The sequence below is a fragment of the Mesoplodon densirostris genome, chromosome 11 (genome assembly GCF_025265405.1).
Source record: "Mesoplodon densirostris isolate mMesDen1 chromosome 11, mMesDen1 primary haplotype, whole genome shotgun sequence".
NCBI classification, from domain to species: Eukaryota; Metazoa; Chordata; class Mammalia; order Artiodactyla; family Ziphiidae; genus Mesoplodon; species Mesoplodon densirostris.
This window is the reverse complement of record NC_082671.1, coordinates 70,207,580-70,234,921: the sequence shown is the minus strand read 5'-3', so window position 1 is coordinate 70,234,921 and position 27,342 is coordinate 70,207,580. Positions and strand designations below refer to the sequence as shown.

The following is a 27,342-nucleotide window of genomic DNA, read 5'->3' as shown; positions in this document are numbered from 1 at the left end:
GTAGGATTTTATCACCAAAAACAGTATGTCTGTAACTTACAAAAACGCTCCTATCTGAGCTCCTAAAAGCCTACGTAACAGAATTTTCTAATCTGTTTAAAAATTTCCAAAGCATTTGAGTGGGTTTTGGACTCATGTGTTAAGAACTTTAAAATACCTTCCATTTAGTTCACAAGAACATCTGATTGGCATCAGAGAGGATGGAAATGTACTAGCCAAATTTCAACAAATCCTCTGCGTACACAGTGGATGGGATGGAAAAATGAGTAACCCGATTTAGAAAAAAAGCCAATGATGCATTTCCTCTGTGTACAGCTACATGTCCTGGGCAGGGATCTTTTTCAGGGACGGCGGCCATTAAAACCAAGTATCTAAACAAACGGCTCTTTCCCAGAGCATCAGAGGACAGTTTCCAAAAATAAGTACATGAAGTCAAAAGGTTTTTGTACCACCAACAAAACTTTTTTTTTTTAATTTTTAAAAATTATTACATCTTTAACTCATCCTTTGATTTCTGTTTTTGGTGTAGGTTTTATGATATACATAGTATAACTAACGTAATACAAGTATAGAATAACTTCATCACTATCCATATATTGGGGGTGCATGCCCCCAAAGTTCTACTACTGATAGGGATATGTGGGTAAAGAAGGTCTAAAGAGTGGTGCTGTAAGCAGTGGGAAAAGCCAATCTATGTCATGGCTCTTAACTTTCTCCGCAATGTCTCTGCCCCTGCCCTCCCGCCGCCCTCAGTCCCAGGCTGAATCAGACCAAAAGCCCAGTCAAGGCCCAGTCCTGCCTCTCTTTCCCAGTGGCCCACCTACTGGCAAGGTGGCTCCACACCCGGGCCCTCACTCATCCGCCTCCCTTGCAATCCTAGGCCCTGAGTCGGGGAAACTGAGCTGGAATCTCAGCGCCACCACCCAGCCGGGACTGGATGTCTCCGAATTTGTTTCCTGGGTGCATCGTGCTGTAACCAGGACCCTTGGGCCAAATGAGTTTAGGAATTCAGAGCTTTTCAGACTTTAGGAAGGATTATGGTGCTGTATATGGTGCTTAGGCAGTAACACCCCCAGAGGGCTCTGGGTGGCACCCCGAAATCAAACACATAGTACTTCCACAGAGAAAGGTGAGATATTTTTAAAGACCTTAATTAGTCTCACATCAATTCAGGTCAGATTTTTGCCACGAAATTAGCTTGCTGCAGACTTAGGAAGAACCTTTGGGATTTCGAGCGTTCTGGATTCCAGAAAGGTGGAGAAGGGACTTGGGCGTGGACCATCCTCCAGAGCTCCAGGGAGGTTGATGCTCAAGGAAGCAGGAATCCAGTGTGGTTTATTTTTTCACTTATTTTCAAACATGACCCCATCCCACCTCCTGACCTGAAATCCTTCGAGAACATGTGAGGCTCTGAAGGTGGGATGCAGTCCTGACTCCTCTGCAGAGCCCAGGGTCCTGCCAGCTGGGTCCCAGCCTCCCTCCCTAAGTGCTGGCAATACGAGGTCCCTCCACATGTAGCTCTGGCCCCTGTGCCAACGCACCCTCCCCTCTGCCCTGGTCCTCGTGGCGGGTGACAACTTTCACTCACAGGTCATCCTCAACGTCACGGCCTCACCGAGGGCCGGCCCACTCACTCCCGCCCGGCCGCACCGTGCTCGCTCCATGAGGTTTGTTCTGACAGTGTTCCCATCTCCCCACACCTAAGTCATCTCTCTGTAGGCCTAGCACAGTGCCAGACACACAGCAGGGACCTGGAAGAGAAGAATCAATCAGATGACTGATGAATGTCCGGCATTAAGCCACGTGCTGCACGCTGCCGGCTTTCCGTCACTTGGTCCCCTCCCCACCATCCAGGGCTCAGCTAAGGACCTGGACATCTGGCTGGAGGGAGGGATGGGCTGGGTGAGGGCAAAGGATGGAGGCTGAGTCACACCATCTCACACACATCTTCCATTGTGGAGAGCCACACCAATGAGGGCAAAGGAACTTGTCCTAAGTGCTCCATCAGGACACAGCCTGGTCCACCTGGTGCGAGCAACAGGAAGGTGAGAACCTGCCAAGATAGATACATTTTTACCAGCTGGCACAATCTAGCAATGTTCTGCCAGAATAAGGAAGCTCCCAATCAAACAGGGCTAGGGTCTTCCCTGGTGGCGCAGTGGTTGAGTGTTTGAGAGTCCGTCTGCCGATGCAGGGGACACGGGTTCGTGCCCAGGTCCGGGAAGATCCCACATGCCACGGAGCAGCTGGGCCCGTGAGCCATGGCCGTTGAGCCTGCGCGTCCGGAGCCTGTGCTCCGCAACGGGAGAGGCCACAGCAGTGAGAGGCCCGCGTACCGCAAAAAAAAAAAACAAAAAAACAGAACAGGGCTAGGAGTCTCCTGGGGCAGGAACACTGATCAAGGAACGTCTGAAGGGTGGTCACTCGTCCCTGTCTTCTCCCCAACCAGCCTGCAAGCTTGTGGAGGTCAGAGGTCATGTCTTATGTGTAGCTCTGATCCCTGGCACCTACTGGATATGGTTAGCACTCAACAGGCTTTGGCTGGATAAGGGGGCAACCGAATGAATGTTTGGGCTTTGCAGCTCCTTCCAACTCTAAAACTCTCTGACACCCTCCACCATCCTTGTACCAAGTCCCAGGAATGGCATGTTATCCTACTCCTCCCCCCACCCCCAGATCTTTATTCCCACCTGCCTTTCTAGCTATCCCCTTCTACGGCCTATTACAGTTTGCACGTGGCATGTCTTCCCTGGTCTTTACCATAATTGTGATTAGATTTGTTCCCTTAACATCCTGTGAGTGGGGCTCCAAGAGGGCAGGGACCAAGTACTGTGATGAAAAAGTACTTGTTGAATGACTGCTTTGGGAATATGTTGACAGACACTCAGCCAGGGGTGTACCCAGAGCAGGCCTGTGGCACTCTACAGTTGAAAAAGCACTCCTGACAGCCATGTGGAGTAGGTCTTATTGCAGTCAGAACATCCTGGCAGGGGTATCAAGGTCCCCGGAGAGGGCCTTGGGGAGCACCAAGCCACAAGGTTGGACAGAGTGCACCTTGTGGGTGCAGAAAGCCAGGCTTCAGGGGATCGAGGGAACAGGGTTGGGCAGACCCAGCTCCCAAGAAAAGGGAGGAGTGCCAGTTTATGAATGTCCTCTCCACCTCCTATTAGCTGCCAGAAGGGCACGTGAGAGTACAGGATCGGAGTACAGGGAACTGAGGGGTCTCGAGTAAAATTCAACCAGGCCCTGGCGAGGCCTGATGAACCAAGCCATGCCTTAGCAAACAACTCGGAGTGATGCAAACGCTCACGTCCCCTAACACAAGCCCCACCCCGTCCTTCTCTGGGAGGGACGTCTCAGGCTGACTCCCTTTCTGAAGACACCCACCTTCTCCAGAAAAGCTACAGAGCTCTGTGTAATCACTAGACTCAGCCACCTGCCTTGGAATTTAGGTATTTCAGAGAATCTCACCATCTCACCCAGATTTTATTCTGCCGTTTAGCTTCATGCTTGGGAGACACCTTGCTGTTTTGTGTCTCCCACGGATTTCCTGCCTAGAAGGCTGAATAATGGCCTCCCAAAGATGTGCACATCCTAAACCCCTGAACCTGTGAATATTTTACCTTAAATGGCCAAAGGGACCTTGCAGGTGTGATTAAGTAAAGGATCTTGAGATAAAGAGATTATCCCAGATTATCTGAGTAGGCCAGATATTATCACAAGGGTTCTTACAAGACTGGGAAAGAGAAGCTCTGAAGCTGGAGGAAGGGCCCTGAGCCAAAGAATGCATGTGGCCTCTAGAAGCTGGAAAAGACAAGGAAACAGATTCTCCCCTTGAGCCTCCAGAAGGAACACGGCCCTGCCAGCGCCTTGATTTTAGCCCCGTGAAATACATTTTAGACTTCTGGCCTCAAAACCAGAAGATAATAAATTTGCATTTTAAGTCACTAAGTTTCTGGCAGTTTGTTACCAGCAGCAGTAGGAAACTAATACACCTAGTTTACAGATGAGGAAACAGAGGCCTGGAGGGCTAAAGTCATTTGCCCACAGAATCCTGGTAAATGGCTCCTCACGCTGCCCGTGCCATCCTGTCAGGTGCCCAGATATCCAAGGACTGTTGAAGAGCCATGGGCTCTGGAGTCAGACACCTGGACTTGACTTCCAGCTCTGTCACTTACTCGCTCTGCGTCTGTGGGCAAGTTATACAACCTCTTGCTGCTGCAGCTTCCTCAGCGGTAAAATGGGCTGCAGCCACACTTAGCTCCGAGGGAGCTGTAGGGAAGAAACAAATCACTATAAGGAAAGCACTGAGAACAGGGCCCGGCACCCTACGACGTTACCTGTGCTGATTCACTCCCGTTTCAATCATTGCATCCTTCAGCCAGGCCGGGAGAGCACACTCCCAACGGTCTCTGAGACCCGGGCCAGTCCTGTCTCTGGTAGTTGGCTCTTTTTTTAAATCTTCTGAGGTCATAGTTTCATTCATCAGTTTCAGATCCAAAGCCTTTTGAGCTGCACCCATGAAGTGCTCGCTCGGGCAGCTGCTACACACCCACGGGCCAAACTGGGCTGGCAACACGCTCGCACGCACGTCTCCAGAATACGGAATACGAACGCAGCCTGGGAGGGGTTTTGGTTCTTTTATTTAAGATACGTGGAGGAATCTCCACCTTCGCAGAGCTCACTAGGCAGCACCTGACCTGAGCACGGTTAATCTGAACTGGCCACTGCTCTCACTTCAGTTGCCTGGGGATGACGGGCCCTCCGGTCTCTGGGGGCTGTTTGTTCTGTGGACTTCTGGGTGGCTGTCTTTTGGGGGAGGCTGACCCACATCAGAGCGGGTCAGCAACCCACAGCCTGGCCCTTCTCCAGAGGAGATTAGAGAGAAAGAGCAGCCAAGGGCTGGGCGGTGCTGCCTGGTTAGCCTTTGGAAAAAGGATCACATGCCCTCACAAGGGGGCAGGGTCCCATCTCTCAGTTCCCCTTCGATTAACACGGACAAGCTGAGGCCACGCTAGTGGTTCCACATCTGTCCCTGTTCTCCTGGGGTCAAGTTCCCACGAATCTCTCAACAGGAAAGAAAAACCATCCAATCATGTATCTGTCCTTCACTTGGTGCTGGGGGCAGGGGGTAGGTGCAGAAATAAAAGAGAACAACAAAGTAATCCAAAATCCTTCAGCAAACACTTACTTAATTCAGCCTTGTAATTAAGTCTTTTTTTTTTTTCAATACATACCAGGCCAAATTTTGATCCTTATGGTTTTCTCTCAAATTGAGAACGGATGGGCCAGTGCTCGGTCTCTCTAGCTAGACTCTGTGTCCCTCTAATGAGACCACCTTTTCATCCAGCTAAACCCCACCCAGCCCTAAGCAAACGGGTCCCCTTTGGATGTGGAACCCTGAACAATCCCGCTAGCCCTTGGGTGCAGGCTGTCTAAACTGAGACCCCTGAACCTGCCCTGACCCCTGGGACCCCTTTGGCAAGAAGCCCAGCTCCAAGGGCAGAAATAGAGACATAGATGTAGAGAACAAATGTATGGACACCAAGGGGGAAGTGGCGGGGTGGTGGGGGTGGTGGGATGAATTGGGAGATTGGGATTGACATGTATACACTGATGTGTATCAAATGGATAACTAATAAGAACCTGCTGTATAAAAAATAAATAAAATAAAATTCAAAAATTCAAAAAAAAAAAAAAAAAAAAAAGAAGCCCAGCTCCAGCCCAGTGAGAAATCCTAGCCTGAACTTCATCCACGCCAACGTGTACTGAGTCGGGCGAGTCAGTGTTCCACCCCAGGTACACACCCCACAGGAGTCCATGTGTGCCACACAGACAAGAACAAGAAACTTCACTGCAGGCCTGTTTATAACAGAAAAAGCCTGGACACAACCCAAATGCCTATCCTCAGAATGAATAGTGATGGCTGAACCTTGAACAACAATGGGTCAGGGGCGCCAACCCTCAAATATCCACACGTAACTTACAGTCAGCCCTTTGTATCCGCGGTTCCACATCCTCGGATTCAACCAACTGTGGATCGTGTAGCACAGTATGTCTTTATGGAAAAAAGCCGTGTATAAGTGAACACACACAGTTCAAAGCCATGCTGTTCAAGGGTCAACTGTATATTTAAACAGCGTGGACTTCCATGGCACAGTGAGCAAGGACTGCTCTACACAACCTGGGTGACTCTCACGACAGGTTTTCCTATATGATTCTATTTGCAAGAAGGTCAAAAACAGTCAGTAGTGATGAGGTGTGAACAGTGGTTACCTCAGAGGTTCATGACCTGGATGGAGGAGGCCCCAGGGAGCCCCCAGGGAGCGGCTGGGAATGTTCCACAGCTTGATCTGGACAGTGGTTTACACGGGTATTTACAGAGGTAAAAATCCATCGCGCTGTACATCTAGTTGTGTATTTTACTGGAGTAGGTTAATAAACATACACTTTCAAGCACCTTCTATGTGCTAAGTCCAAAGGGTACCTCTGGCAAGACTCTAACCGCTTAAGAGCTTACAGTCCAGTGGGGAAGAAAATACACTCAAATAACAATATAAGATTGCCTGTGGCCAGTGGGGCAGTTAATGAGAGTGGGCCAAGGGATCAATATTACTCATGAGTCAGGGGAAGTGGTAGAATAAACTGATCAAATGCAGGAGTTTTGGAGGCAGCCAGACCTGTGTCCAAATCTTATTTCTAACTGTGTGACCTGGACAAGATGTTCGCTTTGCTTCTTCATGCTACGGGGGAACCAAAGCTGAACCACAGCACTTCATGGGTCCTTGTGAGGATGAGGGAAAGAATGCACACAAAGCACTGGGGCATAAGACTTGTTATCCCTGTTGCAGGGTGGGCCTGCCCTGTGCCAGGCACCACGGTTCACAGATATGAAACGGGCCCCGCCCCCCATGGTTCCCGATCCCACCACGAGGAGAGCAGCCACCATTCACCCACTCGGCAAACATCTAACAAAACAGGGGCTGTGATGTGGACTTTGCCCTAAAGGAGCCCGCAGCCCAGTGGGGAATCAGACACCCAGGACACAATGTAAAAGGCTTAAGTGCCAATGGAGAGGAACAGATAAAGAAGCAGGGGAGGTCAGAAGGCCAAAAGAGGTGGAAACTGAGCTGGGCCTTGAGAGGCAGAGAGGATTTGGGCATGTGGAGACTGCCAGAGAGGGAAAGGCAAGCAGGCAGAGGGAACAGCATGAGCAAAGGCACGGAGGTGGGAAGGCGAGGAGGCACGTGGAGAAAAGAGCGACCAGTCAAGTGTGGCTCAACAACAGGGGACCCAGTAAACAGGGCCTGGAACAGGGTCTTTATGTGCCAGTGGGGAAGCCCCTGAAGGTTTCAGGGGAAATAAGCATATCAGAGCAGGGATTTACATGACAAGCCAGACAACAGCGGTGATTCAGAGGGGCCAGAGGGAGGTGGTTACATTTCTCCAGGGCTGGGGCCAGGGGTCGGATTTCCCAAGAAATACCTGGTCCCCTTCATGAGACCCAAGCTTGCATTCTTGATTAGCTGATGGTCAGGGGCCTGAATGAGGATGGCTGGTCCTTGAGGGGGTAGCCTTGACCTTCCTGCATTGGGCAAGAGGGTGAGGATACATTTCTTATGGTTCTTGTTTATTTAATTGTATTCATTTTAATTTTTTGAAAAAGTCACATATTCACATGAATCGGCACTCAAAGCGTACGAAGGGTCTCCAGTGAACAGTCTCCCGGCACCAGCCACCATCCCAGAGGCACTGCAGTCACCAACTTTGTGTGAATCCCCAGAGACCCTGAGCACATACATAAGCAAATGCACTTTCTATTTCCCTTCACTTTCACGCAGACGGAAGCACACCAGCCATACATCCTGTACCCGCTACCTTCACAGCACTCTATCTTGGTGGTTGTTCTGTATCCGTGCATGGAGTCTCCATCTTATTTTTTATGGCTGCACAGTAGTCCATGGTTTGGATGGACCATAATCTGTTCCTGGCCCCTGCTGATGGACTTGCAGGTTTGCCTCCAACCTTTTGCTGTTAAAAATGAGGCAGCCATGACTAACCTTGCGCATGCGGTAACTCATCTGTAGGATAAATTCCTGGAAGTGCAACTGCTGGGTGAAAGCCTTCAAGGATCTGTAGTTTTGAAAATGTTGCTAGAGAGGCAGGATACATCTTAATTGCTCATCCAAAAAATAAGCCTAATTATTGGGGAAAATACTGACATGTACTTCCAAGGATGCCCAGATGAAGACACAGTAGAGACAGAGAGAGCACTGGGTCGGGAGATGGCTCTGGACCCAGATCAGCCCCAACTCGCCCAGTGTCCTGGTCCATGGACTCGCATTTCCTCACCTGTGAGGGGAGGGCCAGACCCGTTCAGCCCCTCGGCCATTCCCAGAACGGACAGGCTCTGGTGCCCTGGTCCCAGGGCAGGGGGGAGTGTGGGAGATGACTGGAGTCACCACGACACCCGGCCCTAATTGGTCTCCCTGGGCAAAGGCGCCAGGGTAAGAGCAGGCAGGCCACGGAGCGTGCACCAGAAGCAGGTCTGGCGGGGACAGGTGGAAGTGCAGAGCCCGAGACGGTGGGGTGCTTCCAGTCTAGCTATCCTGAACGAGTGACAAGCACCTCTGGCCACTTGCCGTGCGTGAGCTGTAGGGACACCACAGCCATGCGAGACACACTCAGGCTCCACGACATTTACTGCTGTGTCCATCACGGACCTGTTACGTAACAGCAATGGCCACCTAAACCTCACTCATCAAGCGGTGGCTGGCAGAGGATGGAGGAGGGCCTCTGGATACCTAGTGTCCTCCCTGTGAGTGAGGACAGCTGGGTAAATGCAGCGGACAGGGCAGGGCTTCCTGCCACCCTCACGAATCTGGCTCATCTACTGAGAACTGCGAATGGAAGAAATGGTCTTCCGCCCCCAACCAAGTGGGAGACACCTCTTGGCAAAGCCAAGCCAGCATGTGAGAGGCAGCAGCCTTGCCAGCCTCCCCGTTTCCCAGCCCGTGCTCTGCTCCAACAGACTGGACAGCCAGGAACGCCTCTAAGTCAAATCCTACTTAAATGCACTGAGGTTATCGCTATTAACATTTTTCTAACCACTGCATCAAGCTTTCTTTGTAAAGCAAGTACGTACTGTTTTGCTAAATCTAGATTTTTCACACACCCTATTTGTTTAAAACCTACTGACAAACATGTAGAGATGTACTTCTCTGCCGGGAGGTGAGGCCTTGACGCCAACTGCTCTGGGAGAGCTCACTCCCTCCACTCCTCCACTCACCTGCCTCCATCTGTGCTCCGGGTGGTCCTGCTACCTGGAAAGCCCTCCCCTGCTTCTCCACCTGCCCACCTCCACCGTCCATCAGAGCCCCCAGCTCAACTGCCCTTCCCCAGGGAGCCTGGGCCCCCCGCCCACCGGCAGGCAGAGCAGACTGCTGTCTCCTGGGGCCCCCACAGCTTCGACCGGATCCCTATGAACGCTCTCTCCAAGTCTAAGCAGCAGTTCCACCTGCTGGCCTTCCCAGTGGGAATGCAGGCTCTCTGGGGGCCATGGCTGTGCTGAAGGGGTCACTCAGAGCAGTAAGGGCACAGGATTCGAAATCAAAAACCTGGCTGCTTCCTTCCACAGGATCTTAGGCAAATTCACCCCTCTGAGCCTCAGTCTATCCACCTACAAAGTAGGCACAATAATTCCAAGGTGCCAGGGCCATTGGGAGGATTAAATGAGATGATATATGTGAAAAGCAACTTGCAAACTGCAAAGCCCTACACCAATTCCAGTGAGGATTAGTAATATTAGTACTAATCACAGCAAGATCTTTTTTGACCCACCTCCTAGAGTAATGAGAATAAAAACAAAAATAAACAAATGGGACCTAATGAAACTTAAAAGCTTTTACACAGCAAAAGAAATGATAAACAAGATGAAATACAACCCTCAGAATGGGAGAAAATATTTGCAAACGAAGCAACTGACAGAGGATTAATCTCCAAAATATACAAACAGCTCATGCAGCTCAATACCAAAAAAAACCAAACAACCCAATCAAAAATGGGCAAAAGACATAGACATTTCTCTAAAGAAGACATACAGATGGCCAACAAACACATGAAAAAATGCTCAGCATCACTAATTATTAGAGAAATGCAAATCAAAACTACAATGAGATATCACCTCACACTGGTCAGAATGGCCATCATCACAAAATCTACAAACAATAAATGCTGGAGAGAGTGTGGAGAAAAGGGAACCCTCATGCATTGTTGGTGGGAATGTAAACTGATACACCCTCTATGGAGAACAGTACAGAGGTTCCTTAAAAACCTAAAAACAGAACTAACATGTGACCCAGCAATCCCACTACTGGGCATATACCCAGAGAAAACCATAATTCAAAAAGACATATGCACCCCAACATTCACTGCAGCACTATTTACAATAGACAGGACATGGAAGCAACCTAAATGTCCATCAACAGAGGAATGGATAAAGAAGATGTGGTACATATACAATGGAATCTTACTCAGCCATAAAAAGGAACGAAATTGGGTCATTTGTAGAGACGTGGATGGACGTAGAGACGTGGATGGACGGAGAGACTGTCAAACAGAGTGAAATAAGTCAGAAAGAGAAAAACAAATATCATATATTAATGCATATACGTGGAATCTGAAAAAACAGATAATCTTATTTACAAAGCAGAGGACTTCCCTGGTGGCACAGTGGTTAGGAATCCGTTTGCCAATGCAGGGAACATGGGTTCAACCTCTGGTTCAGGAAGATCCCACATGCCGCAGAGCAACTAAGCCTGTGGGCCCCAACTACTGAGCCTGCACTCTAGAGCCCATGCACCACAACTACTGAGCCCACGCGCCTAGAGCCCGGGCTCCACAACAAGAGAAGCCACCGCAATGAGAAGCCCGCATACTGCAAGGAAGAGTAGCCCCCGCTCGCCGCAACTAGAGAAAGCCCATGTGCAGTAACAAAGACCCAACACAGCCAAAAATAAATAAATTAAAAAAAAAAAAAAAGCAGAAATAGAGACACAGACGTAGAGAACAAATGTATGGATACCGAGGGGGAAGGGGTGGGGTGGAGTGGGATGAATTGGGAGATTAGTACTGACATATATACACTATTGATACTATGTATAAAATAAATAACTAATGAGAACCTACTGTATAGCACAGGAAACTCTACTCAATGCTCTGTGGTGACCTAAATGGGAAGGAAATCCAAAAAAGAGGGGATATATGTATACGTATGGCTGATTCACTTTGCTGTACAGTAGAAATGAACACAACATTGTAAAGCGACTATACTCCAATAAAAATTTTTAAAAACTAGATTAAAGGGCCTCCCTGGTGGCGCAGTGGTTGAGAGTCCGCCTGCCGGTGCAGGGGATACGGGTTCGTGCCCCGGTCTGGGAGGATCCCATATGCCGCGGAGCGGCTGGGCCCGTGAGCCATGGCCGCTGGGCCTGCGCGTCCGGAGCCTGTGCTCCGCAACGGGAGAGGCCACAGCAGTGAGAGGCCCGCATACCGCAAAAAGAAAAAAAAAAAAACTAGATTAAAAACAAGAAAAAAAAAGAGTAACACTAGTACTAAGTAGTACGTTGACATTAATTATATTAATTTCCTCACACACATCCGTTCACCAACACCTATCGTTGTGCCTTGCAGGCACCCGAAATGACAGCTGATGGAATCCCAGGTTCTCTGTTCATTCCAGACAGAACAAAAAACACAGCTGGGGCTTCCCTGGTGGAGCAGTGGTTGAGAGTCCGCCTGACGATGCAGGGGACACGGGTTCGTGCCCCGGTCCGGGAAGATCCCACATGCCGTGGAGTGGCTGGGCCCGTGAGCCATGGCCGCTGAGCCTGCGCGTCCGGAGTCTGTGCTCCGCAACGGGAGAGGCCGCGACAGTGAGAGGCCTGCGTACCGCAAAAAAAAAAAACACGGCTGCTAGAGATGGAGACCAGGAGCCTCTGCCAGTGGCTACAGCAGCAGCAGCCGTGGGGTTAGTTATTTTTCCCCTGGAGCTTTCCTGTAAGAGATAACCCAGAGGGCTTTGGGAAACAGCCCCACCCAGCAGAGTGGAGGTGCTCAGCCACCTGCCAACAGGACAGGGCCTCCCTGGGTGCAGGCTGCCTACAGGGGTTGTAGCAGGAGAAAAATAAAGGCACCAAACTCCACACATTTCTCCCAGGGTGGGGTCTCATTCCACCGGCTTCGTAGAGGTGAGGGCCGGACACACACACACACACACACACCCCTCTATCCATCTTCACTTGCCGGTGAAGACCGGTTCTCCCTCCAAGACAGAAACCAGGCCCTCCTCTTGGGGGCGGGGTGGATTTCAAGGTTTTCCAACCTGGGACCTCATCTGAGCCCTGTGGCAGCCAGGAGGTGGGCAGAGGAGGATGAATAACCCCACTGGAGGACAAGTGACTGGCCCAAGGTCATCACCAGGTTCTCTGACTCTGTGCAGTGCCCCGGCGGCTCCTCACACCATGGTGCCATCCAGCAAAAAGGGTGGACACCTCGTCTTTCCTACAGACCTTGAAATAAAGCACCAAGGGGCTCTGTTTTAGAACTTCTCTGATTCTTTCATATCTACGGCTAACTTTCATGTCATGGGTAAACGCTTGCAACTCGGTGTCATGTGAACAATGAGCTAATGCAAGATGATGCCGAGAAGGAAAATATGCCCACTCTTCAACAGTGATTATTTCTTGGTTATCAGAAATTTGGGGTGATTTCTATTCTTATCCTCCAATCTTTTCTGGGTTCCAAATTTACTATAATCAACAAGTACTATTTTCAAAAGCAGAGAACCCCATTGTTTTTCACAAGCTGAAACACTGCAAACCTTCCATGAAATACTCATTTTGTCGTGTGTGACTTTTTAAAAACATGGTAGAACTGGAAGTGATGTAGGTTAGGAACAAAAGTTTTCTGGGTGGGATCTTCCCTCTCTGGTTTCCGCCCCAGAGGAGAAGGAAAAGGAGGTGACTGTGGGGCTTCCTGCCTCTCAGCCCAGGCCTGAGACCTCCAGACCATTGGACGGAGCCTGTCCTTGAACACACCCAAGGCTGTTTAATGTACCTGTCAGCTCCTGATATAACTCAGTTCTAATAAACAATTCTGTTCTGACCTATCACTTCTCAAGAATAATTCCAGCTTTATCCTGTGTGGCAATGATACTAACCCATCCAACTGTTGGTTTGTTAGGCAAAGCGATTTCAGCACCTACTCTGTGCAAAGCATCGTGCCAGACACTGAGCCACCATTAACCCAAGACTGGAAATACAACCAACCAGACAGAGGCCCCATGTCATCCTTCTAAGTTCTGGCCAAGCATAGGGTTTCAGATGCACTAAAACAGCAGCAAACAGGAATGTGAACAAACGCAGCCTAATTCCAGCACCGCCCCTCCCAGGACTTTGACAAAGCAGGGGCCTAGCACGAGTCCCTGATGAGAACACTGGCAGCTTAGCTGCACTGCATTAAGGTACCTGCACCACATGCCACTCGGCAGAGGTAGACAAAATGGGCAGGGAACATAAGATAATCCGAAACTTGGGGACCATCCAAATCTTCCCTCCAGGGCCCCTCACACTCTACTTCTTCCCCTTCCTGTCCTCTTTGAGGCCAAGAAGATCACATTCAATTAACATTTACTTTTTTTTGCGGTACGTGGGCCTCTCACTGTTGTGGCCTCTCCCGTTGCGGAGCACAGGCTCCGGACGCGCAGGCTCAGCGGCCATGGCTCACGGGCCCAGCCGCTCCGTGGCATGTGGGATCCTCCCGGACACGGGCACGAACCTGTGTCCCCTGCATCGGCAGGCGGACTCTCAACCACTGCGCCACCAGGGAAGCCCATTTACTGAGGGCCTACTACGTGCTGAGCCCCAATGCCAAAAAATTTTGCAGACAAACAACTCAGACCTTTGCTTTGCACATGCTGTTCCCTCTGCCTGGAACGTGCTTCCTTATACATGGTGACAGCGTAAATGTCACCTGGTCAGAGAAGTGCCTACCCAGGCGGGAATGCCTCAATGTTCCCTCAGAGCACCTATGACAACCGGAATGGCTCTCCCCAGCTGGACTCAGCTCCCTGCACTGGCATACAGGCGTGCAACACCTCTTTCTTGAATAAATTAAACAGCCTGTAAGGTAACAATAAAAGCCAGTGTTTACTGAGCACGTACCATGTACAGCCAAATGCTGTGCTGAGGTCCATGCAGACATCAGAGCGTTAGAGCCATATGATGGCTGCACTATTATTACTCCTCTTTTACAAATGAAGGAAATTGCATCATCTCCCGCTATTCTTAAAGAATGGAAATCAGAACCTGGTAAGCAACTTGTCCAAGGCCACGGAGCTAATAAGAGAGCCGCAGCTCCCAATTCTTTCTCCAGAAGGCTCAGCTTACCTCCCTCTCTCCCCGGTGGCCAAAGGGGTGCTTCTTTTACCTGTGCTCCCAGTGACCATTTTTGTCCCCTTCCTGAATTCTCAGCCTCCTCTCCCCAGGCACCCAATTCAGAAGTTTTCCCCGATTCCTCCCCTCACGTCCTACACCCATGGGCTCCCACAGCCAAAGTGGACCCCCCTCAGCTGTGCTTCAGCAGACATCCTGTGCGAAGACCCCTAGCCTTTCAGCCTTGGAGGGAGGGACAAACTGGGGCGTTCAGCTGGCCGCTCAACACCCAGCAAAGCAGGCGGGGAGGACAGGCATCCCCTCAGTGAACCCACACATGAGATCTGGCAGTTAAGCCTGGCTCCCCGCGCCCCACTTCCCACTACGTCCCCACCCCCCTTTGCCTGTATTTATAGCACTGATGAGCATGGGGGCCTGGAGGATGGAAGATGGGGGAAAGGAGCCGCCCACCCTGTCCAGAGCCACAGTGTGAGAGGTCAGCGAGGACCTGCCAGACCCGGGAGAGCCAGGAAGAACCCGGTTCCAGTTCAGGGGGCCACCCCACCGCCAGCCATGGAGGCCAGGGTAGAGCCACCATTACAGCAGTGAGCTCCAGAGCCCCGTCCTGAGTCACACAGGGCTGTCAGGACCAGAAGCTGCTGGAAGAATAGAAGCGAAAGGCAGCAGGGACCGAAAAGGATGCCAGTGACCCGAGGGAAAGCAAAGGAGGGAAAGGCCCAGTCTCCTTGGAGTTACCTGCAGGAATGAAGGAAGAAGGAGACGCGGGCACACTGTCCCGGAACACGCGGCTGAGGCTGTCGCTTCCTTTTTGAAAACTTCAGGGCTCCCTGGTGACCACACTGGGGTCAAGCTCAAACTCCTCAGTGGGGCCTTCAAAGGTCTTCATGCCCTGGGCCCACCATAGCCATGTCTGGGTGAGGTATTTCAGGCCTCCGCACCTCTGCTCAGGGGGGCTTCCTCTGCCTAGAATGCCCTCTCCCTCCACAGGCAGAGGACTCCCCGTCGTCCTTCAAGGTGCAGGAGGTTTCGCTTCTACGATGATGTCGGGCACACCCCAGCGTTAGTGGGGGAAGAGCTTGGGCTCCAAGGTCAGCTCCACCGCCCAGCACGGCTTTACCCTCCTAGGCTGCCTCCTCTGCAAAACGTGAAGGTAACTGTTCCCACCTCACTGCGGTGGGAGGATGAAACTCAGTCGTTCATGAAAGCACTTTGAACTGTGCCTGGCACACAGTAAGTGCTTAATGAACGAGCTGTTGTTCCTGTTGTCCCCCGGCCCCACTAGGGCCCTCTGTTTCCACCACAAGCAGAGCACCCTCTGTCGCATATCTGTTACACGGTGGACAGCCTCAGCCAACCACAGCCTCTTAAAAGACACAGCCCACGACTCAGCACGGTGCTGGGCACACAGTAGGTCTTCAGCAAGTGTTCACTGCCTGTGAAGGTCCAGTGGTAGACCCCCCCGCCGAGTTCTCCCAGGGCCCGGCAGCTGGCCTTCCACAACTCACACGCCAAATCCCCAGTCTCAAGGCCCAGCAGAGTGAGAAGGGTATTCACAGTTACTGGGTTTCAAAACAATAAAGGACCATACTCTGCCTTCCCACTCCAGGGAATTCACAGGGAGAAATGAGCACAGGAGGGACTGGAAATAGCATGGAGCCCCTCTTGGGGAAGAGAGCTCGGCCGGTCCGCCAGAAACCAGGAGCAAAACCTCAAAGGCAGAGGAGGAGAAAACAGCCTCCAGACAGAAGCCCGAGCTCCACAGAACTCGGCCAACACCAGTGAACTAGGACAAGATCACTTGCACCCATTCTGCCCTGAAGCTCTTCTTCCCACCCACTTGGAGGCCTTTAGAAGGGGTTCCTGGTGTAACCCACTACCACATGGGAGCAACTTAAAACACATCCAGAATCCAAAAGGCTGCACAAAGGAGCCAGGTTGCCTGTGGCCAATTCTTGGGGGGAATTGATGGTGACTTCTCCATGCACACTGGCTATGGGGGCCTTGTGTCTGGATTGGGGTCACTGTCTATGTCCATCGCCCCAGCAGACTGGAAGCCCTTAGAGGCCGGGCACCAGGTTCCATTCATCTTTAGACCCCTGTGCCCCTAGCATAGTACCTGGCATGTAGTAGATGCTCAGTAAGTTACAAGGCAGCACACCTAGCAGCAAGAGAGGTCCTGGTTCATGGATGACTCCATGCAGGCCTGCCACATACATGGACAAGGAGTCATGTGCTCCCTCTGGGTCTCAGTTTCCTCATTTGTAAAGAGGGATAACAAACAGTTCTGTACAGCCTCCGAGAGAATTAACTGGGGAAATTTACATGGAAAGCACCAAAGCATCAGAGGAATGCTAGTCATCCTTCCAGTTTCAGCTCAGCTCCCCTCGCCCCCTCCACCCCATGTTGGAACCTTTTCTGCTGGCCACGTTTCCCCTCCTCCAGCACTGAACCCACTCTGCATTCCCTCTATTGTTTTATATTTTTCACATCATTGTGACTACTTGATTCTAAGTTTGATTCCCCGACCGACCTGAGAGGTCCTGGATCCCAGGGGCATCATGTGTTTCTGTTCAAAGCCTAATAAAATGGGCACACAGACCTGACCGCTGGGGCCTTCCCACCCCACGGTCCCAGCTCTGATACACACGGCACCCTCCAGCAAGATGTCCCGATGTGCAGAGCCTAGGGGGCCCACCAAGCACACTGAAAAGGAAGGAAGATAGGAAGGGACGCTGCACACGTAAGCTGTGCAGGAGTCACACCTCTGAGACCTGCGCCGCCTTTGCAGGTGCGTGAGCTTATTTGCCTGGCTACCTCCACAGCACAAGGGCCTCTCCAGGGCACAGATTGCTGCTTCTTTCCTTACATAAAGCACCCAGCAGTCAGATAAATAATACATGACCTTCTCCTCACACGCAGGTATCAGACGTGCAAACACCTGCTTTGCCCCACAGTGCCCTGGGTGTGGGTGTGTGCGTGTGTGGGTGTGTAATGTCTGGCCTTGCACAACCCCAGAGGGGATACGGGTTGGAAACAGATACTCACACCCACCTCTGAACCCCATCTCCTTGCCTTGGCCTGGAGTCAACTAGCACTAGACCCAAGCAGTGTGCCCAGAGAGGAAATGTCTGGGATGGATGCACACACCCTAAACCAGTCTCTGTGGTCCTTTTCCAAGCACATATCCTTGGAGCCCCAGGTTCCTGCCGGTGCCCCTCCAAACTGCTGACCTGTATGCAACGCGTGTACACCTTCATGCACGCATCCCCAGAGGCCTCGCCAGGCTAGCCACCAGCCCAGATCACAGCTACCCGTACAGGGCAAGGCTGACTCCTCCACTCACTAGGCTGTGCCAGGCGCCAGCACACCCACCGGGTGCACACCATCCCACTTGCAAAGGGCCTGTCCATCCGCTTCCCCTCTCTCCCGGCCACCCCCACGGGCAGGTCCGATTACACTCCAAGCGCGGGCCCCGCCACGCTGGCGAGGAGGGGGCAGCGCACACCCACGGGCGGCCCGCGACCTCGCAATGTGGGGAGAGAGCGCAGGGCGAGACGGGCGAGGCCGCAGACGCCCCCTCCCTCCCCGCCAGGCCGGCCACCTTCGTCCGCTCCCCGCCCGGGGACCCGCGGGCAATGCGACCCGCGGGGCGCCCCCCGAGCGGGCCTCTCCAGAACGGGGCAGCCCCGCCGTCCCCGGAAGCCCTCGGCCGCCCCCCTCGGGGCCTCCAGCGCAGGGCCGGTGGGTAGGGTACCTCAGGAGCCCATGGCGGCGTGTGTGCGGGCGACGTGCGGCAGCCGGACTGCGAGAGCGAGGCAGGCTGACGGCACCGAAGCCCTAGTATCTCGCCGCCGCCGGCTTGTCCCGGGCCCAGCGGAGTGCCGCCGCGGCGCGCCTGCGCATCGAGCGCGCCGCCGGGGAGGGCGGGGCGGCGAACGCGAGGCTGAGATCACCCTCCCGGCCTTAAAGGAGCCGCCGTCCCAAACCCCAGGTGCTGGGAGTGATCCCGGCTCTCCTCCAGCCGATCGTAAACCAGTCAAGAGTCGCCTCCCCAACCTGCATCCCACCCCCAACCCTGCCCACCAGTGAGCTTCTTGGGGTGCAGGGACAGAGTCTTGGGCTCCAAGCTCTGTCCCTGGCACTCGCTGGCTGTATGGAGCTTCACCTCTTTTCCTCCATTTGGGCCTGTTTGAAGATGAAACAATATCTAACGGCTATTTGTCGAGTGAAGGATGCATGTGGAATTGTGGAATGAATGTATACTGAGGTGCTGTGTGCAATAACGCGAAATGAAATTGCAAAACAGAGAAAGAGGTTTTTCTTCCCACTCCACCTAGCAGCGCTTCCTTCCTGCCCCACCGCCTCTAGGTGGCCTAACTAGCAAAATTCTTCAGATATCATTCAAACCGCCTAGCCCATTTCTGTTTGCCAGGTTCACACCCAACTCAGTTTAACTAAAAAACATAAAATCCAATCAAGTTCCGGCTTTGGTGTGTTCAAGATCCTCAAATGTATTTCTATCCCCAGCCCAGGCTCCTCCCGTGAACTGTGTACTCACCACCTCATACCTGAGGTTCCAATAGGATCTCAAAGTCAACAAGCCCACAACAGAACCATTTCCTCTCAAACGCAGAGACCTGCACTCTCACAGCCTCCCCACAAGAACGGTTAGCAGCTCCATCCTTCCAGCCCCCAGCCTAGAACTTCTGGAATCATCCTTGAATCCCTCTTCTCACCCCTTTACCCACTGGAGCAGGAAATTATGTTGGCTGTACCTGCAAAATGTATCTAGACTCTAACCTCTTCCACCCCATCTCCACTGCCACCACCCCAACCACTTTCTGTCCAGGATTATTGCAATATTCTTGTTATGCTGAATATTTTTATCCCCCCAAAATTCATATGCTGAAATCCTAACCCCCAATGTGATGGTATTAGGAGCTGGGGCCTTGGGAGGTGATTAGGTCATATGGGTGGAGCCTTCATGAATGCTATTAATGCCCTTAAAAAAGAGACCCCAGAGAACTTTCTAGCCTTCTTTCTGCCATGTGAGAATACGGTAAGAAGTTAGCAGTCTATAACCCAGAAGAGGGCCCTCACCAGAATCTATCATGCTAGCAGGCACCCTGATCTTGGACTTCCAGCCTCCAGAACTATGAGAAATAAATGTCTGTTGTTGATAAGCCACCCAATCTATGGTAATTTGTTATAAGTCTACTTCATTGCAGGAGCCAGAGGGATTCTTTTAAAACCTAAGTCAGAACACCGCACTTCTTTGCCCAAGGCCTGCCATTGGCTGTGCATTTCACTCTGAATAAAAGCCAAAGTCCTTACAAATCCCTGCAGAGCTTTGCTTCATCTAACATTCCATCCACCCAGCGGTGTCTGACCTCATCTCCTCCTCTTGCTTCCCTCCTCACTGACCCCTTGCTGTTCCTAGAACAAATGAAGCACGCTTGGCCTCAAATCCTTGGCACTGGCTGATCCCTCTGCTGGGATTGCTGTTCCCTCAGACACCTGAATGCTCCCTCCTTCATTTTCTTCAAGGGTTTGCTCACGTGTTCCCCACTCAGTAAGGCCTGCCCTAACCACCCTAGTAAACTTGCCAAACCCCTTACATGCAGTCCCGATTCCCCCTTTCCATGCTCTAGTTTTTCCCACATCACTTAATTTCTATCATGACATAGTTTGCCTGTTTTACTGTTTGTCTTCCACCAGTAAAACGTAAGTGCTACAAGGACAAAGATTTTTGTTCTTTTTGTGTCCTGATATAATCCCAGTACTTAGTACAAGGGTTGGTATAGAGAACATGCTTAAAAACTTTCTGTAGCATGAAGAGTCCTCTAGGAAAAATCCTTCCCAGCCCCCAGGTAGGAAGTTGCTCAGGGCTTTCCAGCACACAAACAAGGCTTATCATCAATTGCATCATCATCATTTGTTCATGACTTCCCAGCTCTCCCTCCTTACACATGAACCCCCCCAGGGCAAAGTCCTTGTCTTAATTATCACCATATCTTATGCTTAGCATAGAAGATTTGACATCAGAGCGGTCAGGCCAAACCACACCCTAATTCAAGTTGTTAGCCCCTGTTTATAAAGGGCACTCTGAGTCTCAATTTACAGAGGCCTCAGGCTGACAGGGGCAGGGGCAGGTGGTGGGTATTTTTAGGCTTGGGTTGCCAGAAAGGGGCTCAAAGACAGAAAGTCACCTGGCCTGAGTGACATGGCAGGTCAGCAGCAGGTGGCACTGTGAGCCCTAGTTTGTTGCTCCCTGGCTTTCCTCATCCTCTCCCCAGGCTAATTTAGAAGTAAAAATTTATCCCTCCGTCACCAACCCACTCCGTGCAAATGCCCATTCACCCTGGCTCAAAGATGCCACTCACATCGGCCCCTCTCCCTTCCATGCTGGGGCCACTGTCCTGGTTCAGGTCCCCATACTTCTGGACAATTATAACAGTTCCCCAACCCACTAGTCACCTTTACCCCTGCTCACTGGCTACTGAAGGAGCCTTTCTCCACCTCTAGCAACCAACTACTCTTCCTTCAAAGGACAAATCCGATGTCATCTTTTGGTTCTTTCTTGATTCCCACCTCCCTCACTCTCCTCTCCTCCATTCTGGTCTAATTAGTTTCCCCCCAACAAAAAAATCACAAATAAGCTGAAATTCATCAAAGAATAGTTAAGTAAATTATGGTAGATCCATACAATGGTATGTTGTGTAGATACTGAAACAGCCACTTTACACATTTCAGATAATAAGGGGAAATGATTAGGAATAATACTGACTGGAAAAGGTAGTAATATATTTGCATGATAGCCTGATCTGAACTGTTTAAAAAAAATTTTTTTTTAGGCTTAGAAGAAAGATTGGAAGGAAATATAACAAAATGTTAATAGTGGGTTCTCCTAAGTGGCAGAATTATGAATATTGGTTACCTTCTCTCTCTCTCTCTTCCTTATTTTTGTTTCTCTGTATTTTCCAAAATGTTTGCCAAAAGCATGCAATCTCTTCAAAATAAGAAAAAAGGTTATTTAAAGAAATGGTCTGGGACTTCCCTGGTGGCACAGTGGTTAAGAATCTGCCTGCCAGGGCTTCCCTGGTGGCGCAGTGGTTGAGAGTCTGCCCGCCGATGCAGGGGACACGGGTTCGTGCCCCGGTCCGGGAAGATCCCACATGCCGCGGAGCAGCTGGGCCCGTGAGCCATGGCCGTTGAGCCTGCATGCGCGTCTGGAGCCTGTGCTCCGCAATGAGAGAGGCCACAACAGTGAGAGGCCCACATACCGCAAAAAAAAAAAAAAAAAAAAGAATCTGCCTGCCAATGCAGGGGACACAGGTTCAATCCCTGGTCTGGGAAGAACCCACATGCTGCGGAGCAACTGAGTCCGTACGCCACAACTACTGAACCTGTGCTCTAGAGCCTGCATGCCACAACTACTGAAGCCCGCACGCCTAGAGCGCACGCTCTGCAACAAGAGAAGCCACCACACCGCAAGGAAGAGTAACCCCAGCCTACCGCAACTAGAGAAAGCCCGTGTGCAGCAACAAAGCCCCAACACAGCCAAAAATAAATTTATAAAAAAAAAAAGAAGAAGAAGAAATGGTGTGTTGTTCCCTTCTGTTTTCTTCTCTCTGTGCATCATAATTCATCTGAATGCATCTGTCTCCCCCACCAGACTAAGGGCCTCTCAAGGGTAATGGGGATCAAGCTGGATTATCTCTGCATCCAAAATCCACTCCTAGCATCTGCAGGGGAGTGCAGAGGAAAGAGCCAGGGCCTCAGCGGTGCTGGTGAAACCGTGCACCTCAGATTCGGACTTGAACCCACATGGCTGGGACTCGAACCTGGCCAAAACCCAGTTTTCCAACTGAGATAACACACCTGGTTTCTCGACTTTATGAAGCTCAGGTTCTTGATGTCTCATGGCAGAAAGAATTCAGTGAGAGACAAAGTGATAGGTAAGAAGTGGATTTATTTAGAGAGAAACACGCTGCACAGGGTGTGGGCCATCTCAGAACGTGAGAAAGGCACCAGGGTATGGGGTTGTCAATTTTTATAGGGGTGGGTAATTTCGTAGGCTAATGATTGGGAGGGGTATTCCAGCTATTTTATGAAGGGGCGGGGATTTCCAGGAATTGGGCCACCATCCACCTTTGATCCTTATGGCCTGTCTTGGAAATGTCATGGTGCCTGAGGGTGTGTCATTTAGCTTGCTGATGTGATCATATACTGAGGCTCAAGGTCTAGTGGAAGTCGACTTCTCTGCCATAGTGAACCAATTTGGTTCTAATCAGTTTATGTCATGTCCTCAGGCTATGTCATTCTTTCAAAGGTTGTGCCCTGCCCCCCTTCCCTCCAGTTTCACTGGTGCTAGCTAATGAGTGGCCCAGAGCCCAGAGCACTCTGAATCCATTTACCTGCAGTCTCTGTGTCTCCCACGTTTCCCCAAGGATGCTGTGGGAGCCCTGGCCAGGTGTCCTGGAGAGGCAGTGTGGTATGGAGGGCAGAGCACAGAGCCAGCTCCATTTACTTCCTAGCAGTATGATCTTAGGCACGTGGCTTTGCCTCTCTGAGGCTCCGTTTCCCCAACAATATGTATGAAAATGTCTACACGGTATTTTGCACACAGCTGACAATCATGCTGCAGTCTATAGCATGGGGCTGCTGAAGGCCCAGCTAACTTTTTACCTGAATCAGAACCTTTTGGTTGCAACGGACTAAAACCCAATTCAAACTAAGTTAAACAAAGGAAGGGAATTTAAGGGCTCACTTAATTAGGAAGTGCCAGGCAGAGCTGGATTTGAGGCCTCACACACCGTCATTAGGACACTATTTCTCTCATTCTGTTGGGTGGGTGTGTGTGTGTGGGGGGCTCATTCCCAGGTGGTCTTTACCCCGCAAAGGCACAGAGAATATGTCTTTCCTAAGAATTCCGAAAGTTCTGTTCCATACTTGCCTCGGATTGGCCCATCTTGAGTCTCTTTCCCATCTCTGAGCCAATCACTGTAGCCAGGAACTGCAGTGTTCCAATTGGCCAGGCCTAGATCAATGGCTCCGCCCCTGGAGCCAGTGGGAGGAGTCCGTTCCTACTGAACCAAAAGCACTGAGACGGAGGGTGGGCCCCTTAAGGAAAATGGGATGCCGTGACCAAAAGAACCAAGAAAGAGTGCTGGGGAGGAAAAAACCTCAGATGTTCAGCAGCTCAGGGAGTTTAAGTGGCTCTTCCAGGTCACCCAGAAAGGAAGATCAGGGACAGGGCAGAAGTGTAACCTCAACCAGAGCAGAGATGGAGGGAACTACGAGAGCCATCTGGATGGGGTGGCTTTTTGGAAGCCTTTAGCCTGTATGGTGGCCAGACTGCCTGGTTCAGATCCGACTCCACCACTGACAGTCTGTGAGACTTTGGGCAAATCACTAAGCTTCTCTGAGCCTCAGTTTCTTCATCTGTAAAATGGGGTTAACAACCATACCATCATTTCAGGGCTGATGTGAAGATGAAATAACACAAGTAAGGCTGTTAGCACAGGGCCTGGCATGCTATAAGCACTCAGGAAGTGCTGGGGTTTTTTTTTGTTTTGTTTTTTGGCCTCACTGCATGGCACGTGGGACCTTAGTTCTCTGACCAGGGATCGAACCTGCGCCCCCTGAATTGGAATTGCGGAGTCTTAACCACTGGACCACCAAGGAAGTCCTGGAAGTGCTGTTTTTAATATATATAAACAGTAAGAAGGCCTTTTCTGAAATTCCTGTTTGCAACTGAAAACATAAACAGGCCCAACTAAGATGATTTTGATGAACTTGCCTCAAACTCTGCCATCAGTGAGTCTATCCCCAGCAGCCACTTTGTGTCTGGTGTCAGGGTCTTGCTGCTACTGTTCCCATCACCTGGAACACATTTCTTCTCACACCCTTTCCTTTCCCTAGTTAATTCCTGCCCCTCCCTCAGGTCCCTGATAAAACACTGGTTCCCCCGGGTATGTCATTAAGTGGAAAAAAGAAAATATCATACAGAACAGTAAGTATTAGGTGTATCATTTATGGAAATATATGTGTGTATGTCTATTTCTGTGTGTGTGTGTATGATTTAAAATGCATAGTAGGGGAGACTTCCCTGGTGGTCCAGCGGTTAAGACTCCACACTCCCAATGCAGGTGGCCTGCGTTCGATCCCTGGTCAGGGAACTAGATCCCACAAGCCGCAACTAAGACCCAGTGCAGCCAAATAAATAAATAAATAAATAAGGACTTCCCTGGCGGTGCAGTGGTTAAGACTCCACCTGCCAATGCAGGGGACACGGGTTCGATCCCTGGTCCAGCAAGATCCCACATGCCGCGGAGCAACTAAGCCCGTGCGCCACAGCTACTGAGCCTGCACTCTAGAGCCTGTGAGCCACAACTACTGAGCCCGCGTGCCACAACTACTGAAGCCCGCACACTTAGAGCCCGTGCTCCGCAACAAGAAGCCACCACAATGAGAAGCACATGGACCACAACAAAGAGTCCCCTGCTCGCTGCAACTAGAGAAAGCCCGCACAGCAACGAAGACCCAACGCAGCCAAAAATAAAAAAGAATTTTAATAAAAATAAAAATAAATAAATATTTTTAAAAATAATAAATAAAATGCATAGTAGGGAATTCCCTGGCAGTCCAGTGGTTTGGACTCAGTACTTTCACTGTGAGGGTGTGGGTTCAATCCCTGGTTGGGGAACTAAGGTCCCACAAGCTGTGCAGTGTGGCCAAAAAATTAAAAAAAAAATAAAATGCATAGTAATTTTCTGGAATTCATGAGAATGGACCCTCACATGAACAGAGGGCAAACAAGGACCAGGTCTTAGTCATCTTTGCTCAGAACCTGATGCAAAGGGTCATCATCTACATCACAACTACTTTTCATTGAGCAGTTGCTATGTGGCAGGCAATGTACTAAGCTCTTCATTATCTCAACAAGCAGCAGTGACGGCCATTTGGCAGATGAGGAAACTGAGGCACAGACCTTGGCATCATTACTTGGCCAAGGTCACACCTGAGCAACCCGGCACACAGGGAGCCCTCGTGGATGTTTGTTAAATGAACCCAGAAGCCACAGTAGCCCCCACAGGGAACTAGGAAAATCAGCCAGTGAGAGAAAATGCTTCTGACTTCACAAAGCCTTTCCTCTTAGGGTGGTGATCTTCAGGGCATCAATGGCCATCAGCAAGCAGAACAAGGCCATTCCTGGGGACACCATCTAGGTCGTGTGTATGTGCGTGTGTGAATCAGGGATGTGGCTGCTGATGATTTACAGGTTGCTGTGAAAAGACCCTGAGTTGGAGACACAGAGAGAAGGAGCTTCCTCTTTCTGCCTGTCAGTCACACACACACAAACGTGCACACCTGTACCTCCAACAGAGTTGAGGTGGGTCCCACTTCAAATTCACCTAGCCAAAACAAGCAAAAGAAAACAGGCCAAAGAGAAGGATTTACTGCCAGTTTCCTTGGAATCACTAGGAACTTGTTTCAGATTCTCTACAAAATCCCAGGTTGCAGCCATCTATCCTGAGCACTGCCATCAGGAAAGGGAGGTCCTCCCACAGGTCAGGGACGTGCAGGAGCTGGGGAAGCTCGGTCCAGGGTTTCCTGAGAAAGCCTTTAATAAGAGGGAGGAGAGGAGAGGAGGAGCAAGAGGCCTGGGGTCCCAGTCTCAGAGCTGCAGTGACCTGGAGGGCATGACTTCAGAGGGGCTGCACCTTGACCACAGGTGCTTTGAAGATGTTGAGATGAAAGGCTTTGGGAGGCATAATTATCTGAGATGCTATTCTCCCAGGGGCCTGCAGGAGCCCAAGTTACTATCTGCAGACATCTGTTGTAGAGGTCCCCAGTGGGGCCTTCTTAAACGGGCAGTACCCCATCCCATCAGTGTCTCCTGCATGGGTAGCGCAGCCTCAGTGAAGCCAGGCTCCAGATGTGCAGCTTCCTGAACCTCAACAGGCTACGGGACATGGCCTCACATGGGACAGTTGGGAGGACAGGGAGATGCTGTTGGTGCCTCAAGGCTAGGGTGAAAGGAAGGATGGCAGGGAGCAGGCCAGAGGAAGAGGAGGAAGGTGGCTCCGTGTCACCATGGCAACATTTATCCTGCTCACCAGACCCCTTCTCTCTCACCAACTCACCTGCAACCAGGAAAGCAGGACCCAGAGAAGTGTGGCTTGAGCGAGAGTAGATGTTTGGTGATTGGGCAGCTTGAGGTTGGAGCTTGGAATGGATTTACTCCTTGGAAGGATTAGATGGGTTCCTGCGGGAACCTGTGTTGCAGGCTCTGGGAAAGAGGATGTGACATGGGGGCTCAGCATTTTGGCTGTTAACTATTCCTGTATCTGTTTCTGAAATAGAGTGTGGATGGGGGAGGGGGAGGCAAGGGAATGAGACAGAACACAGGAGTGGAAGGCTCTCCCCTTTGCTAAAGCTAAGCTGGAGTGACCCCGCCCCTGACTGGAGCTGACGGCAGGGATCTGCCCCATCCACTCCTCCCTGGGAGGCCCTGGCTTGCGGAGGGAGGGGGGAAGGCATCAAAAGGTAGGTAGGAAAGGAGAGGGAATGCCACCACCTAGGAGGCAGCAGCCGCGGGGCGTGGATGGCTCGTGTTTTACCAGGGGTGGGGGTGGGGGGAGGAGTGAATGAACCAAGTTCAGAGGAAGCCTAGTCCCTCCTTTTGTCCCAGACCCAGTTCTCCCGGTGTCTCCTCCCCACCTTCCTCCTCCAAACCGTCTGCCATCCAGTCGTCAATCCCCCTCCTCAAGGGTTCTTTGGCCTCCAAACAAGAGCAGACCTCTTGGCGTCTCAAAACCACCTCCTTCCACGCCTCACCCTCAGCTGCCTCTTCCCCCCACTTCCCACCCACCCCAGTCGAAAG

The 27,342-nt window shown here is 51.1% G+C and overlaps 1 protein-coding gene across 1 annotated transcript in view; it reads right to left on the bottom strand.

Moving 5' to 3' along the window:
- TMEM184B (transmembrane protein 184B) overlaps nucleotides 1-18,329 on the bottom strand; it is a 49,934-nt gene extending 31,605 nt beyond the window's left edge. Inside the window, exon 1 of the mRNA XM_060113354.1 lies at nucleotides 18,208-18,329. The gene's annotated coding sequence lies outside the window, so the exon portion shown is untranslated. The remainder of the gene's footprint in view (nucleotides 1-18,207) is intronic.
- Between the last annotated feature and the right edge of the window lie 9,013 nt (nucleotides 18,330-27,342).